At 34.1% G+C, this 18,035-nt stretch overlaps 1 pseudogene; it reads right to left on the reverse strand.

Annotated features, from left to right (window-relative positions):
• Nucleotides 1-5,093: 5,093 nt before the first annotated feature.
• Nucleotides 5,094-5,622, reverse strand: LOC113697608 (histone H2B-like; annotated as a pseudogene).
• Between the last annotated feature and the right edge of the window lie 12,413 nt (nt 5,623-18,035).

Genomic DNA, 18,035 nt, shown 5'->3' on the forward strand with positions numbered 1-18,035 from the left:
GGTCCTTATTCGTCTGACACCCCTTTAGAGCATTTCCCATCAGTCACCTTCAACTGACGTTTGGCCTTTCATTGCTTAGCTTTGTGACACGTGTCCCTCTAGTATATCGTAACTCAGCCTCAAGCAAGAAGTCACTTGAGCTTCTTCCCCTTTCCTTTCTCGAGGCTGGGGGGCTTATTATGGGTGATCACCTCGGCCCTTCTCGGATCTTCAATGCCGAGGTGATTATCTCGAGTCTTTATACCTACTACGGACCTCGTCTTTATCTTTTTGAGATGAAGGAACATCCTGGTTGTTCAGCTTAGCTTCGCCCTTACCTTGAGCATTGTTATGGGCCTCGACATCCAATGCTTCCACAGGTGGAATGACTAATACCTAATAGGTTGATGTAACTACCACCGCCCTAGTACACAGGGCTATATTTGAGTTCGTTGCTATAGACTGTCATCTGACTATTAGTCAGGCATAGGCGTCACATCCAGTCTGTAAGGTCCTTCCTTATAAGTACTCCCCACCATCTGCAAATCAGGTACGAAAAAATAGACATCCTCAACTACTTAATTTCCACCTTTGACTCCCGTCCTATAACTGATTTTGGCATCAAAGTGAGACTAGGGGATAAGACCCCCACCCTTCCTATACTTTGGTAGGTGGGCTCATACTGTCGACTCGGCTTGTCCACCCGAAATCACCTCATCAGACGATAATATTTATTATTATTTGATTAAACTATCATGAATAAGAGGATAAATCCTAATCCCTTATCAGTTAATTGAGATTCTATAATTACCTATGCTATGTTCAAGGTAGGCAAATCATACTCATTTTACTCATATACTTCCTTTTGAAACTCCTTACTAACTTGAGTGTCGGAGGTATCATGAGGAGTTAATCCCGTGCCCTTTCTTCTTTGCAGGTCTGTTTGACGACAATAATCTAAAGACAATCCTTACACTGTCACTTTGGTTTGGGTCAGGTAACTTGTTCTTGACGGGATGCAAATACATGCTCAAGTTTTAATCTAAAATACACCCATTTGATGCAAGTATACAGGCCGATATTATAGTTTAGAGCATATAAGGGTCGATCTCACACTACAAGAAATTTGGTCATTAGTGACAACTGATTATTATCACAGAAAATGTAAAAGTCGTCACTAACGTGTTTTACTGACAACATTTTAGTTGTCACAAAGTCGTCAGTGAATCTCTGTCGGTAAAGGTACACAGTCACAACATTAAATGTCGTCAGTAAATGTTATTCATTAGTGACAATATTTTTTGTCAATAATAAATACATATATAGTGACGACATTTCACCTTATCAATGATGCTCGTAGTAGTGTCGTCAGTAAAATCCTTTTCATAGTTGCCGTTGGTATTGATTGGTTACTCACAACTCTTTAGAGTCGTCACTAAAAATGGCTCTTTACTGACAACATTTATCATCACTATATACCTTTTTGTTATACACCCTATTTAGTGACAACTTTTTGTTGTTAGTGGAGAAATCTGATTAGTAACAATATATTGTCACTATGAAACCTGATACAAACGATTGTCCTAAAAGCAACCAATCCAACAATACATCAAATTAGAACCATATAAGGCCTGCTAATTAATATCTAAAAGCATCCATTATACTAAAAAGGAATCCAACAATTCATCAAATCAAAAGAACCATAAAAGGCCTGCTAATTAATAGCTAAAAGCATCCATTATGCTACAAAGGACCAAAATATAATGTTTAAGTTCAATGTCATCCTACAAATACTACAATAGAAGTGGTACTGTGTAACCCAAATTGTTCATGCAAAGTCAATCAAGTTTACAAAAAGCATCCGAGCCTCAAAAGTCATAAAAACTTCCAAAACACTTCACGAGCCAAAAAAGAAGCTTTATCTTCATCCTTCTTGAGTCCACTTAGTAGCTGTGAATTTTGCACAAAATCTGACATAGTAGCATTTGTCTGCATAAAGTAGTATAACAATAGTAAGTAACAAGCATTTTGAAAAGGAAAAAAATCTTAGATTTACTTATCACAAACTCAAATAATGAGTAGGAAATTATTAAGGAAAAGAATAAAGAAGGTGAAGAATTGTCATAACAAGAACAATATCCCAAATGAACTCAAAAGTTAGCTATTAAAGTATTAGTAATGTCAATAACTTATTTATATTCTATATGTTCTACTGAAGACAAAGGATTGTTACTTATAAAAATTAGCCATGGATAACATAAAACAATGATTCGCTGCAAATTGCTGTGCTACAATAACTTGATTAAGTTCATTCTTCAACCCGTAAAAGGTTATTTTAAATTAGCTTACTACCCAAAATTAAACCATCTATATAAATGCCCTCATTAAGTCAATTGGGCAGAAAATTATGTCCATGATTCATATTGCACTTGATTTGTACTATTACAAATCTACCTTATTAAAAGTATGATCAGAAAAAGGTTTTGCCATGCATTACGAGCATCAATTAGCAACTCTGGAGTACAAATCTACCTTATTAAGTTTTATTGCCATGCATTACGAGCATCAACTTTAGTCAAGTTGTCAATAAAACTTATCAGTGATGACTTTAATGTGTCGTCGAAAAATTTCTTGAGTATAGGATTTTCTCTACAGTTCTTGAGTCAATTAGCAACTCTGGCTGCTGATCTTCCAAAAATCTAAAATGAGCAACATATCTGCAGTGAAGTACTTCAATTATTAGTAGGTGATAATAAAAACTTGAGACAAGAAAGAGAACTTAGAAATTTGCAAGAAAATAAGCTGAATCATTTCTTTTATGTATCGTCTAGACAGTGACTGAACAAGAGCAAAGTAAGAGATAAAGCACTTGAAACTTTAGAACTCAAGAAAGCTTCAGATTGGCTTCAAAAACTCACTAATTTCAAAGACTGGACACACATGCTCGGAGTACAAGTACTACTAAAATGAAAATGTATTATCAAGTAATAACAATCAAATGTAAAGACAAAAAATTTATGTATGAATGATTACAATCATATCCAAGTACCGGTGTAGTAATCATAATGAAATGAGTAACATAGCAAGTATAGCAGATAAGTTCCATAACATTATAAAGCTCAGAAACAAGTGCAATAGAAATGAAAAGAGCATGATAATCAACTGCTTTGAACCTCTAATTTAGCTTTGATTGAAAAACGTATTCAGCACACCATGCTAAAACACTTGAGTAAAACAAAAGCGAGAATTTTATCATCCTTATGAAATTAAAGCTGTCAAACCATACAACTAAATTAAATTAATGCACAAAATCAACCATGGAACTGCAACCCATTAAAAAAATGCTACTGCAAATAAATACTTACAGTGTCATAATCCATTAAGATAATACAAACTTTCACCACAATATATCCACATATTATAACTATAGACAATTCGCCTACACAGTAATCAGCCATGACATCTAATTAGAAGAATACAGACCAGTCAATTTATGGTATTCTTTTATGCAAAATTTGTTTTCACCCATGTGACAACCACTTTGAAATTTCATAAGAATAAAATCTGGAAAGTCACATGAATACATTGCCCGTGTAACTAAAACTCATGCAACCAAAGCCCACAAATCAAACAGAGTTCATAGATCATATTACAAACTTTTGAGATGATGTCCGTGTTTATTCCCTACTTATCACTAAGTTCAACTTATATCCTAGCATGAAAGCTTAGTACACACTTTTATAGCAAGACAATTACATAATTCAGGTTTAAACACAAAGACTAGTCCAACTAGTTATGTTAAGAAAAGTATCCAAATCTGAGTTTTTTTTTTAAATCTCCCTTTTGACATTCAACTGGCTACTGTAATCAGTGCAACAAAAAGCTGACTGAAACTCGTCAATCACTAGTCCAGCGCACATAGGCATCAAAACTTCTCAGAAGCAGAGCAAACTACACAAGCTCGACAGCTTCACTACTTTATCTTCTATGGCAAACTCTCCTTTCATTTAACGTCAACAGTGGAAAATGCGGGCCAGATGCAAATCTCTAAAAGATTCTAGATAACATAGGAAGACATACAACTGTGAGTCTGTGATGCAATAGTAAAGAAAAAGTAAACAAAGAGCCACTGAATATTGGAAGTGAAAGAAGAAAACTTCAGATTGAACAAGCCAATTGTCAGGACTAAGCGTTCGATAAACATAACTTGAAGTAATTCTCCATGCATTTCCACAAAGAAAAAAGAAGCATACACATTATTTCCACAAAGAAAAAAGAAGCATTAAGTTTTCATTTCCTGAATCAACCTTACAGAAAATGCCTTCCAATCCAAATCTGAGTATTTAGTGTTATTGTATGTGACAACTTGATGTACACATAACACCTGGAATATACAATCTATACCCAGATTAGAAAAGGGAACTTTTCCCACAAGTCATTACTTCACCAGAAACACCAAGGAACCATATATGAACACAGGAAAGAACTCTATTTTACTAACACAAACAATTAAAGAACATTACTTTAGCATTTACCAATAATTAAGAATGCTATGAGATGTAGTTACACAAAAACAGATTGAGCTAAGATGCTAGAAGTAGAACAGATTCATTGTACCAAACAAAGAAGAAAAGTAAATCCAAACTACAATAAAAAATGAAAAGAAAAAATTCCCTTCAATTAACCAAAAATAGTCCCATAGTTATCACTCCGGGCAAAGCACAAAAGAGACGGGAAGAAGAAATAGAAGTGATTACCCTCTTGGAAACAGAATGAATGTTTCGTGTTGCAACCTTGGAGAAAATTGAAGTGCGCAGTTCTGGAGGAAAAATCATTCAGCCAGAGCAATAAATATTTTGAGGTAAATGAGTATGCTATTATGCCTCATCTAAAGCTTGTCTAATTGCCTCATCTAATTTGGTCATTATTATTCAATTCTCCCCCTACCAAGTCCAGCTGTAGCTGATTTTGTACCAAAAATCTTTGGGAAGTAGCAAGTCCTTCCCAAGTGGGCCAAGAAGTAGAGGATACAATTAATCTAGGGGATTCACGATAACTAGGTAAAAAATTTTCCCTAAAAATCAACCGAAAGAACTAACCCTAGAAATCAACCGTTTTCTCTTCAATTTCCTCAAGAGCTAGTGAATTTGGTAACAGCCTTGGTGCCTTCGGAGACGGCGTGCTTGGCCAATTCACCGAGAAGTACAAGTCTCACAGTAGTCTGAATCTCCCTCGACGTAATCGTCGGCTTCTTATTGCACCTGGCGAGCCTCCTGAGCCAATTTCTCGAAAATATTGTTGATGAAGCTGTTCATGATACCCATGGCATTGCTGGAGATCCCGATGTCGGGATGGACTTGTTTCAGCACCTTGAAGATGTAGATCTTGCAGGTCTCGCTGCTCTCTTGACTCTCTTCTTCTTTTTGTCGCCGGCAGTGGCTCCGCCTTCCTTCGGGAGTTTCTTCCTGGCCTTTGGCTTCTTCTCTGCCGGAGCCTTCTCGGCTGCTGGGGCTTTCTCGGCCACGAGCTTCTTCTCAGCCGGCTTCTTCTCCGCCTTTGGTGCCATCGCTGCTTTTGAAGCTGAAATTAGAGAGACTTTGACGGGAAGGATAAAAAACGGGCTTCGATTTAAAGACTGGAGAGGGGAGATGTCTGAGAGAGAGTTCAACACTTAGAAAAGTTATTATTTTGCATCTACGTAGTACAAGAGACTTGGACAATTTTGCGCCTCTTTTTTTGCCTTGAATTTTAAAATTGTGCCACTTTGTTTTTGTCTTGAATTTTAACTAGATTTGGACATCATAATTCCCCCTCTTTTTACACAAGAAAAATTGGTGCAATTTTGTCTTTTATAATTGTATTTGAAATATAGATTTCATTTTTATTCATTATTTTTGTGTCACAATTTTAAAGTTTTAGTATGATTAAAAATTTTAGTATGAGTGGCAAAATTTTTTAAATTCATATAAATGGAAAAGCATTTTAATAAAATTTAACTAGTTCTTATAAGTGCTAAAACTTTATATCAATTATAACTACTATTTATAAAACTTCACTATTAATCCATTATCTTCAAATAAGAAAAAAATGCACAATTCAACTAATACATAAAGTGTATTAGTTAATTAACTATGGAGTTTATGATTTATCCACTTCGATAACCGATTCAATTTGAAAACTCTTATTTAAATTCATATCAAATTAACTAATAATCATTCTAAGTTAAGTAGTCACAAGTTTATTTACACTAATGAATTTTTTATTTTTTAATTATTTTTTATTCTAATGAAGTTATTACATATACAAGAAAATTAAACTAATAAGGAGGCTCGTAAGTATACAACAACTAAAAATCATTAGAGAACACATAATGATTACAAAAAATTAAGAGTAATAGTTGCAAAAAACAATAAATATTTAAAATCAAACAGTGATAAAACTAGTTGTCACTAACAGCTATATAATGTTATCAGTGACAACAATAGCAAAGTTGTCAAAGAAAGGTGCTATTATTACTGACGACTTTTAGAAAGTTGTCACTATTGCAGTTCCCGCTCTCTTCATGACTCCTGGCGGGAATCGAATTGTGACAACAATGCAAGGTCGTCACTGATGTGTTGGCTTCCTTGACTCGATTGTGACAACTTGCCGTATTGTGGTTAAAGGACCCCATTTTGTGACGATTTTTTTTCATCACTGAGAAATATTGTCACTAATGACCAAATTTCTTGTAGTGTCACAAGAACTTCTATCGAGTACTAGATCCCTTGCTTACTCTATTATTTAGACTAATAGCAAGTTAAAACAATAAAAAGCAAATAATTCACTAATTAGTATCTTAAACTATATAACTTGTAGAGAAAACACATGGAGAAAAAGCACCAAATACTGAGAATCTAGGTTATAAAATCCACTAATGGCTCAAAAACACAAATAAATGAAATCAACTCTTGTTACTACTCCTGTCTAACTATAGATTCATTTTCAACTCTAATCAAAATTCACTCTCATGATGCGCTAGCTATTACTAATCTTAGACTCCCACACTCTTGTGGTGAAGATTTAGAACAGGTTCATTTACAACAAGAAATGTTCAAAAAAATCTATTTAAGTATATCTCTTCTCTTGTGAGTCTACTCCTTAAGTTCCATTTATTCTCTTTCCATTATTGTTACCAATTATCATTCAATAACAACAAATTGTGTTTTTCCTTTAATCTAGACGTTTTTTGTGTTTTAATCTCGCTAAGATTCAATTTGGCCGTTTTAGGAGTCGTTTAACGTATGACTTGGTCAGCAAATTGTGACCATCTAGCACTGACGCGAACCACGCCTTTACGGCAGTCAAATTTACTAGGCTATAGCGTCAGTCCCAAAACACCGGTGCACGATTAAAGGCGTGGTTTAATATCTCCCAAGATGCCAAAACATATCTGCGGGTGGCACCTACCATAGGATTTGCATTATATGAATCGGGCTTGGCCAATCACCATGTGAATCTTTTCAGCCCAAATGTGTATGTGGATTTGTAGTAATATTGATTTTAGGCTCACACTTGGATAGATCCAATCTAAAAAAATCTAATGGTTCAAATTTTACTATACTAGCTCACCAAATGATTTGACACAATCTGAAGCATTGGATTTTTGAAAACCAAGTCTACCTAAATTTTGGCCTTGATTTTATTACATACATACTTGAATTAATGTCAAGTCTCTCAATGCCAACAATTTTTTTCTTTTTTTATTATTTTTAAGATTACATGTAAGATACAATTATAAGATGAATGTAATAAATTAAGAACAAAGGGTTGGGATGGTTGAGAAATAACGGTCCCAAACAAAAAATACGCAATGGATCTTCTGTCCCACACTCTGTGCCACTCTCTGTCCCATTTTTTATTATATTGCTATTTCTCCTACATAAACATCATGTTTTAATTCTTTTTTGTTTCCTTAAGATCAAATAACTATTAATTGAGTAATACACAAAATTTAACAAACTCAAAAAATTAAAATGCATAAAAAATGAGATTTTTTTATGAATTTTCTGCTATATTTTTTAATTTTCTATTATATATTACTTTTTTGAATCTGTTGTATTTATTTTTTACTCAATTAATAGTTATTAGATCTTAAGGAAACAAAAAAGAACTAAAACATGATATTTATGTAGGAGAAATAGCAATATAATAAAAAATGGGACAAAAAGTGGCACATGGTGTGGGACAGAAGATCCGTTGCAAAAAAAATGGCCCAAGGTGGGCCAACAATGCTGAAATTCAAAATATGCAGATGAGATAATGTCACGTAATTTTGGATCCACATAAATAGTACTCAAATATGAAAGTGTTCATCTAGTGTACGGTAAGTTACAACGTGTTAAACTATTGTTACATAATTTAACAACGGTAATTCCTGACTCTCCCAACGAATCAATATTAAACTTTCCAATGTAAATAGTGCCAACAGATAAGAAACACGTCTTTATTGTTTTCAATATTTTGCCTTGTTTGGAAAGGCATTTTTCCCCACAAAATTTTTACGTTTTCCGTAAATATATTTTTCAATTATCTTTTTATCTCGCATATATCAAATTGTTACAATATATTTTTCTACAAAAACTCCAAAAAGATAGCAATCCAAACAATAGTTTTTTTCACCGGATATGATCCATCACGTAATTAATCCAGGACGACAATGACAATTCATATGAGTAATGATTTTTCTTGCTCCTTATCCAGCATTATGAAATGGTTCACTCCAAAATTTTCTACTGAAACGCAAAAAAAATCCTTAATCGTTATTGATTAACATAATCATTATTTCTGGTTGAGGAGATTTATTAAGCTTTGAAGTAAAATGGTAAAAAGACATTGAGTTTGTTTGGATAGGAGTTTATTTGGATGATTTATTTGAGAAAATTACTATAGCATTTTTTGTGAAAAGGTGATTGATAAGATAAAAAGGTGATTAGAATTTATAAAACAAATTATTTTATTTCAGAACATTTCAATCCAAACACACCAATTGAAACACGATGTGCTAAAGTGCAAACGGGGGAAGCAACACAGAATATAAAGATAGAAAATTTGCCAAATCGGTCCCTTATATTTTTAGAAAAAACTTTTTTAATTCTTCACATTTAAAATTAGGGACAATATTCCCTCAGATATAAAAAAGTTCGCCCAAATAGTCCTAAAGCTCATTTTTGTTCACTTTTCTGACCAAAAATGCATGCATCTTTTATGTGCCAATAATTTCAAGGGTAAAAATGAAAACACACTTTGTTGCTACAATGACATTAATCATTGTTTGCTTCCATTATACTCTTCAATGGGTGAATTTTTTAGATATTTTTTCTTGCTCTTCTTCTACTACTTGCAGGCATACTGAAATTTTCTTCTTTGATTGGGGACTTTTTGGCTTACAAATAGGATTTTGGTAGCTGGAAAAATGGGGGGTAGGCCGAAGAAGGATTGGGTGGCTTACAATTTCTTCTTTTTTTAAAAAAAAAAAAGAAAAAAGTGTATTTTCATTTTTACCCTTAAAATTATGGGCATGTGAGAGAGTGTGCACTTTTTGGCCAGAGAATTGAGTGAAAATGAGCTTTGGGACCAATTAGGTGGACTTTTTTATATGTGAGGAACTATTGTGACTGATTTTAAATGTGATGACGTAAAAAAGTTTTTTTTTAAAATGTGAGGGACCAATTTGACAAATTTCCCTATAAAGATAAACATGCCAAACCGTCCCCATTCAGTCAACGAAACTGGACTTCTTCAAAATTCCGTTGCTGCCCGCTTCCAATTTTGGTCCAATGAAAGGGATGTAATGTGTTCCAGGTGTGGAAGGTATACAGAAGTTCCTGTTCACTATCTATTCATCGGAAACTGGCATCTGGAAAAACTGAGAGATATCTAATACTCCCGGTAGGCGGCATTGTCGATTCCATTACGGCGTGTTTTGGAATGGTATTCAATTTTGGTCCAATGAAACGGATGTATTGTATTATGATTTCAAGCATGATTATGGTCAACAAGTGTGGCTTTATGTTCTGTATTTTGGTGAGTCCGGGGGAAATATATGGCTTATTTATTCAACTGGCCTTCAGTTGGAAATCTCACAATTGGAAGGTGGAGGTTTCTCCTGATGGGAGTCACTTTGCACGATGGTTGCCAAAGTATCACCTTGATCTTGGCTTTTTGTGTGCATTTGTTCCAGTGTTGGCCAGTCCTCCAAATCCTCCACTATGTATATTTGATCAGGATTCTAGCGTCATATGATTAGGCAATTTGGACCTCAAGCACTGCTTGAGCAATTTGGATTTCGCGTACGTTGTTTTGTTGTTGATGAAAGACAGCAGAAACCAAAGCTAGTTATATCAGTGCCTGGTAAAATCATTTGCTACGACATCAAGGGTAAAACTGTTGAAGAGCTAGTTCAAATTGAACCTGCTAATCTTAGTGCGTTTGAACTCAATCTGTCAAGGTTCACGTTGAATGAAGGCTGCAAACTTGTTGAGACACTTGCCTGTGTTTGATTAGTCTACTCTCTTATTAGGTGTTTTGTCATAGGCTTAATTTTTTTTTTTTTTTTTTTTTTTATGTTTTCTGCTTTCAGTTTGCTTAACTGTTTAGATGTGGGGGCTTTAATGCTTAGCATATTAGCAGTATAATAATGTGAGATGCCTATTTCCTTAAAGTTCATTTTGGCTGTAGATGAGTAAAGTGATATAATATTTTTACTTGCATTGTTTGGTTTTTTTTTTTTTTTTTTTTTTATTTTTATTCAATGCCTCTCGCCTATCATTTTCTTCAAGGGCAGCATGTGCAATCTCACTAGGGTCTATGCTGTATTCATGCATGAACCAATTAGTCTTTTGCCTTCAACTATCACAGTATACCAACTCTTTCCTGAAACCAGACACATTTCCCCTTATAGCAATCTCTTCAGTTGGAAGACTCCGATCCAATATCCATTGCCTGCCATGACTTGCATTGTATGGTTGTTGGATGCACCTATATTTTAGAAATATTGTTGGAGAAAAAATATCACAAAAGTGGGGTTATGTGAGGAATTTTGTAAGCTTAACGTCGTCGCATATGTCAAATGCGGCGACAAGGTGAATTTTTTTAATTTTTTAAAACGACTAGAAAGAAATTTTTATTTCAGTAAGATGCGGCAACACAAGAATTTTTTTTTTTTTTTGAGGATATTTTAAAAAAAAATTCACCTTGTCACTATATTTGATGTATACGGCGATGTTAAGGTTAGAAAAGCCTCCCATAGAATTCCACTTTTGCGATTTTTTTTCCAACAATATTTCTAGAAATTTGCCTGGTCTTGCTCCTAAATTACTTCCAAATTTTGGGTGCGCAGCTAATGCCCACAGGTCAGTTCAGGGGCATACGCTTATTCCCAATCATGCAGTCCCATTTATGTGGTGGATCCCTCATTAATACCGGGTTTGCCCAGTGTCCAGTAATTCTTTTCTTTGCTGGCCCTTGCTTTTGTCCACGACTCCATGGCAATGTGCACTTTCCTTAGCCTCCTTCTTAATCATATCCAAACTAACTTTAGAATCTGTCTCCAATATTACCCTTTTATACCCCAGATCCCAGGCCAGCTTCAAACCTAACCAAATAGCCCACTGTTCAGCACTGATGTTGCTTGCATGGACCAAGTTGGCACAGAACCCTTTCAGCCATCTCCCTTGATCATCTCTAACCAATCCACCTGCCCCAGAGAAAATTCTAAAATTGTGATGGAAAAAAAAAATTATTCTACAAGGGGGGCAATTTTTGAACTTAGTTCTAGCATGAGGGTCTTCGCATTTGTGAAATGCGAGTTCATAGACATCGCATTGACAAATGCGAGGTTAGTGTTCCGGAAAAAATGAGAAATGCTTTGGAAAAAAGTAAAAAAGGCAACATAAAGCTCGCATATTTGGAATGCGAGGTGAGGTACCTCGCATTCGAACACCTCGCATTTTTCGAATGCGAGGTACTCAATCTGAAACCCAATTCAAATATGTTTCGTAGCCGGCAGAAATTGGAGGTCACTTTCTCTTCTCTTTTGCTGAGGTAGACACCAGTCCAAGCATCTCAGTTGTCCGCCATTGCCATTGTAGACGAAATCGCTCACATCTCGGCAGAGGAAATCCCTCACATCTTTGTCGTCGGAAGCTGTCCGCTGAAACCAAGCTGTCCCATTTCTGCCAAGTTGAAACCAAGCCACGCATCTCCCCCTCCCTCCCAATTTGCCATAAAAGGTATGAATTTATCTTTTTTTTGTTTGTCAGATTGTTTCTTCTTTTCTGGCATTTTTTTTTGCTGAATTGAGCTGGCTTTTCTGCTTTGGCAATTTATTAATCGTTCTTGTTCTTTCGGTTTGTCTCGTATTAGCTTGCCATGCTTAGTCTGACAAGTCCTTAATGCCTAATGTTTTTGGCAGTCACATTTACTAGTTGGGCAGACATCCGATCAATTTTTATGTGTTTGGCAATTCAGTGGTATGCGACCACTAAATGCGCGACCTCAAGGTCCTGTAATGGGGGTCGCATTTTATTCACTGGGGTTTAGTGATTGTAATACGCGACACACAATACGAGAACTCAGGATCGCGTATTGTGTGTCGCGTATTCTTCATGCTGGATACAGTAAAGTCGAAAGCCTACTAGTTCGGTTACGATTTATTGCCCCAAATTATTATCAAATATTGAATGATATGTTTGGACAAATTTACCCTTTTTAATGTATCCTATTTGTTAATTTTCTTTTTAAATTCTTCCTTTTTTTCTTTAAACATTGTTTAAATAAGTAGACTAGATTAGTCAAAATTTGTTTATTTCTTAATTTCGTAGGTCAATATTTTATACAAAAAATCTATGTGAGTAAAAGATTTTTTTCCCAAATGTTGAATTCAATGTCATTTAAGAAATTTAACTTTTCAAATATATAATAACAAAATAGAGAAATTGATTAATCAATTATTAGTAGTATCAATAACAAAAAAATAAACTACTATTGTTGTTCATTCTTATTTTTTATTTCACTACAAATAATAATTGCTAACTTTTCTTTTTTATGTGGTATATAATATGTTGCTTTTATTATAAGTAGTTGAGTAACTACGAATTCTTAATTAGTTTATAGGTACTTAAATTATTGAATTACTAGATTAATACACTTTACAAAAATTGTTGACTTACTAGATTAATACACTTTACATAGTTTTGTACTACTAATTCTAATTTATTTTTTCCAAGATAGGGATTGTTTTCTTTCATATGTCTATAGAAAGACCTCTGCGAGTGTCTCTTATTGGGGAGGTAAAATACACTATGAAGATGGGTCAATTTGTTACTTGCCTCGTACCTCCAACCGTACATTCTCATTACGGCATAGAATTGGATATGATGAGCTGGTGGATAGAATTTATCAATACATGGGGGTCGATAGGGGGTTGTTCAAGTTGAATTTATTTCTCCGCCAACCTTGTGGCCGTACTTCTTATAATGTCTCCCTAGTGGTGGATGATGAAACTCTAGAGATAATGTATGATGTCTGGAACGAAATTGTCCCATACATCGCCGAACTTTATATCGAGAAGGAGGAAATAGTCCAAAATCCTCGAGTCAGTAGCACATTCATTCCACCAACTACCAATATTGGTCCGATGATGTCGCTTGTCCATGCATGCATGGATCCAACAAGGTATCGATCCTACTCTAGTATAGTGGTACCAGAGACAGCATCGGTATCACAACTACCACATGGGGATTGTGTTAGGGACTTGGTAGAGCCACGGTTCACGTCAGGCTTAAGGACGGATGTTGAATATGTTCAAGGCCTTGACTCGATTCAAAGTTTTAGAGATCCCGAATCGCCGAATCATGTGTCTTCTTATGGCTTTGATTCCAAATTTAAATAACATTAAAGTATCAAGGTTGCAATTTGAATTCTTTTGGTTATTATGATTTATGCAAGTGCTGTTGATTAACAGAGTAGACTGTTCTTTCCCTTCAAGGAAAGCCTTAAAAATAGAAGGAAATCAAAAGACGTGGTTGATGCCCTGCGCCATAAATAAAATAACTTAAACGGTGGTTAATCAATTGCATAAGCAAGATAAAACACAAACTACTATATAATAAGCAACAAAACAGTCAAATAAATAGAAAACTTGTTTAAATAATGAACATGAATTCAAGTAAAACATAAATATATGTCCACATACAATGTCCTAAATGATTCAAATCTCAACATCACTATAGAGTAAGGACATCTAACTTGAATTCAAGCTCACTGAGTTTATAATTTCTTCATTCGAACTCTACTCAAGGCATATTCTTGAGCTTCAGCCAAGCACCTCAGAATTTCAATTTCCAAGTTCCAAAAATTGAAAAAGCCTAAATTAAATATCAACATAAAATAGTGGCGGAGCCAAAAAAAATTCTCAGTAGGGGCAAAAGCAACATTAAAATTTTTCATTGCAATTCTTTCAATTAAATGGCCAAAATGTTCAATTTTAAGTGTCTAATTCTTCCATTAGATAAAATGTTATATGTATTTTGGAAAAGTTTAGTCCTTATTTGACTTGGAATTAGTCATTATGCAATTAGGATTTTTATATTTTAGAAAGTATATTTGGCTAAATAAGGAAAATTATGCTTAGAATTTTGCATGTTTAATGATATTTTTCATTTTTACTTAATTTTATAAGTAAGTGATTGATATAGTCAAGACAAGGCCAGATTCTTCCTTTGATTATGCTTAGAGGGAAAAGAAAAAAAAATTATTGTTAAAAAAAAAAATACAACCTACTCCAATGATTCACATATTGAGTAACCCGGGGTGGGCATTTGCAAATGTCGACATTCGCATAAAAAGGTATTGGAATTAAGAGTATGCTTCACAATTTGAATAAGTGAAATGTTGAGTAACCGGGAATCTTCACCTAAAACTGTCGATTTTCGCGTAAAAAGAATGAAGTATGAATAAATCCCTCTTATGAAAATTTTATGGTTATGGGATGAGGAAGGCCATAGAAATGACTATGTGATTTACTTATTTGTGGAATTAGGATAAAACGAGAGATTGAGTTGAATTTGTTGAATTAAGGCATAATTATTTATATTTAATTGAATATTATGAGTATTTAATGTAATCTGAGAAATGGCACAATGATTGGTTTTTAGGTGTTGAGGAATTAAATTTGACAAAAGTATATATATTGTTTTATCTCTTGGATCATTGTGGTAGCTATGTGTGCAATTGCTTGAGGACAAGCAATGATTCAAGTGTGGGGGAATTTGATAAGAGAATATTTAACGTATATTTTGTACAAGTTTGGCATGAACTTTTGGTATGTTTTGAGAAGATTAAAGCCATATTTGAACTCTTTTGGTGATAATTGCTTAAATAGTGTTTAAGTGTTCAAAACTTGATAAATGAGTGGATTAATGCGTTAATTTTGTGAAATTGTGAAGGTTATTGACGTATGAAATTCATGCACAAGCTGAAAGAAATGTAAGGACCGTTGACGGGTATTTTACATACATGCAAGCTAAAAAATACCGAATTACACCCGTTCACTGCAAGTATACAGATCAACTAGTAGTTTAGGGTATATATCGGGTCGATCCCACAAGGAAGAGTGAACAATTACCGGTATTACTAAAGCTTCTCTATTATTTAGACTATCAATGAATGATAAGAAATTTAACCTACTGCACTTATACAAGAAATTAACAAATAAAAGCTCCTTAGGTTGTGGTATCCCTAACTACTCATGCAAGTGTTATATTTGGATCATTGAGTACTACATCTAGGCTAATTATGGTGTAATTTCCTTATGCATTTGAATCCTACTTTCGTAGTGAATCAATTATACTTATAACTAATCCATACCTATTCTCATGGTTATGAAATTAGCTATAAGTTCATTTCTTCAGTGAAATTACATGAAATGAATCACTAAAAACCACATAGGTGCACCTCTACTTTCGTGAGTGTACTCCCTATGTTTAGCACTTCTTGAACTAATGTTAAATCTCAATTTTCATTGTAGAAATAACACCTTAGATAATCACAATTAATGGTACCAGATTAATCATGATTTAAAGAGCTAAAATACTAAATAACTTGCTCAAATCATAGCAATCAAATAACCAAATAATAAACACTAACAATCATAGAAAGTTCAACCAAACCCAAGGTATAAACTTTAAAGACACATAAATAACATAAATTCCAGAACTTGTATATTAACTATATTCAAGAATCCAATACAAAAGATAAAGAGTTGGAGAAGAGATAACCCATGTCACTTGAGCTTCAACTTCTCTTTCTTCATCTCCATTTTCATCCTAATCTAGATAGTATACAAGAATGGATGAACTACTACTCTATACTAAACTAATCTAACAATAAGAGAATGGAAAAGCTACATTTTTGCAGACTCCCAGCTTCTCCCGTATGCTCTGCATGTCCTGGTTGCTCCCTATATAAACTGCTCCAAAAGCTCCTTTTCCATTGGTCCAAACTTGCTGCATTTGATTTCCAAATCTGAAATTGTTAAGAAAGTCAATAGCCATTGTTTTTTACTTGAAAATATGCCAACTTTCTTGCCCTTTTGTCTTCTAAAGCATGTGCACCGAATTCTCTTGCAGATTGTAGCTGGAAAGTAGTCAGAACACAAGAGAATTGACTGAGCAAAATTGCAGAATTGCGGCCGGAAAACGCGCCTACACAAAACGCGGTTACAAGTCACGTTTTGTGTACTCGCGTATTCACTTTGTCCTTACTTCAGCTGCGATTTTCTCTATCATAAAGGCTGAACTGGATTTTTTGTAAAACACCAAAGTTGTAGCCCTTTGAGTTAGCTTTCCAATGCTTCAAGAATCATCCAAATCTGAGCTTTGTAGCCTGAGATATGATCGAAATACTAAACACTGGTCAGAGCTCTGTTTTCCACTTTGGACAGCTGAGTTGAATTTCGGTATTTCAACTTTTGGACTATGAAAACGGCTGAACTGGACTTTGATGTCTTCATACCAAATGTAGATATATCTCTTAGCTTCAAAATGGTACCAAGATCACCTTGATCCGATCTGTGTAGCTCCAGATATAGTCAAAATACCAAAACGTGTCAGAGTTGTCAAAACCTGACTTTTCTTGATTCAAATTGCATTTTTCCTTTTTACACTTCATATTTTATTTTCACCACTTTAATCCATCTTCAATCATCCAAATATCTTCTCAATGCACTTCATTTGATGATTGAATCATTAAACCTACAAAATATGAAGTTTTTACCATAAAAATCCATAAAATGCAATGTTTAGCCATTTTAACATAAAATGTAGTTTTTTTACCAAAACCTTAGTTATTTTAGTTATTAAACTAAATAATCAAACCAAAATTAACTAATAAAACACACAAAAAATACGTAAAATAAACTCTTATCAAATACCCCCACACTTGAACCATTGCTTGTCCTCAAGCAATAAGAAATACAAACCAACAATGATTTGAAAATAAACATATGTAGCATTTCAACTTCATTTCCTCAAAACAAAGTAAATAACCATTATGCAATTATTCAATTAAGTTCAAGTACTCATAATATCAAGTAAAGGAGAGCCAATTATACCGTCATTATAACAAGTTTAATTCAATTTCTCATTCTTACTTAATTTCATACGCAAGTAACTCATATGGTCAATAATATGCTTCCTAAACTCATGATCATTTCTTATTCTATTTAAACAGATATTTATTCATATAACGTAGCTAAATATTACTTAAGTTGTGACAGTGTCTTTTGACGCGAGAATCGACATTTTTAGATGAAGATCACCGGTTACTCAACACTTCACATACTCAAGTTGCTTTGCATACTCTTAATTCAAGTACCGTTTTACGCGAAAGTCGACATTTGTAGATGAAGACTCCCGGTTACTAAGTACAAGAATCATTGGAGTAGAAGAATTTTTATTTATTTTCTTTTTTCTCTTTTTTTTTCTTTTTTTTTCTTTTTTTTTTTTTAACATAAA

Source organism: Coffea arabica, chromosome 6e (assembly GCF_036785885.1).
Source record: "Coffea arabica cultivar ET-39 chromosome 6e, Coffea Arabica ET-39 HiFi, whole genome shotgun sequence".
NCBI lineage: Eukaryota > Viridiplantae > Streptophyta > Magnoliopsida > Gentianales > Rubiaceae > Coffea > Coffea arabica.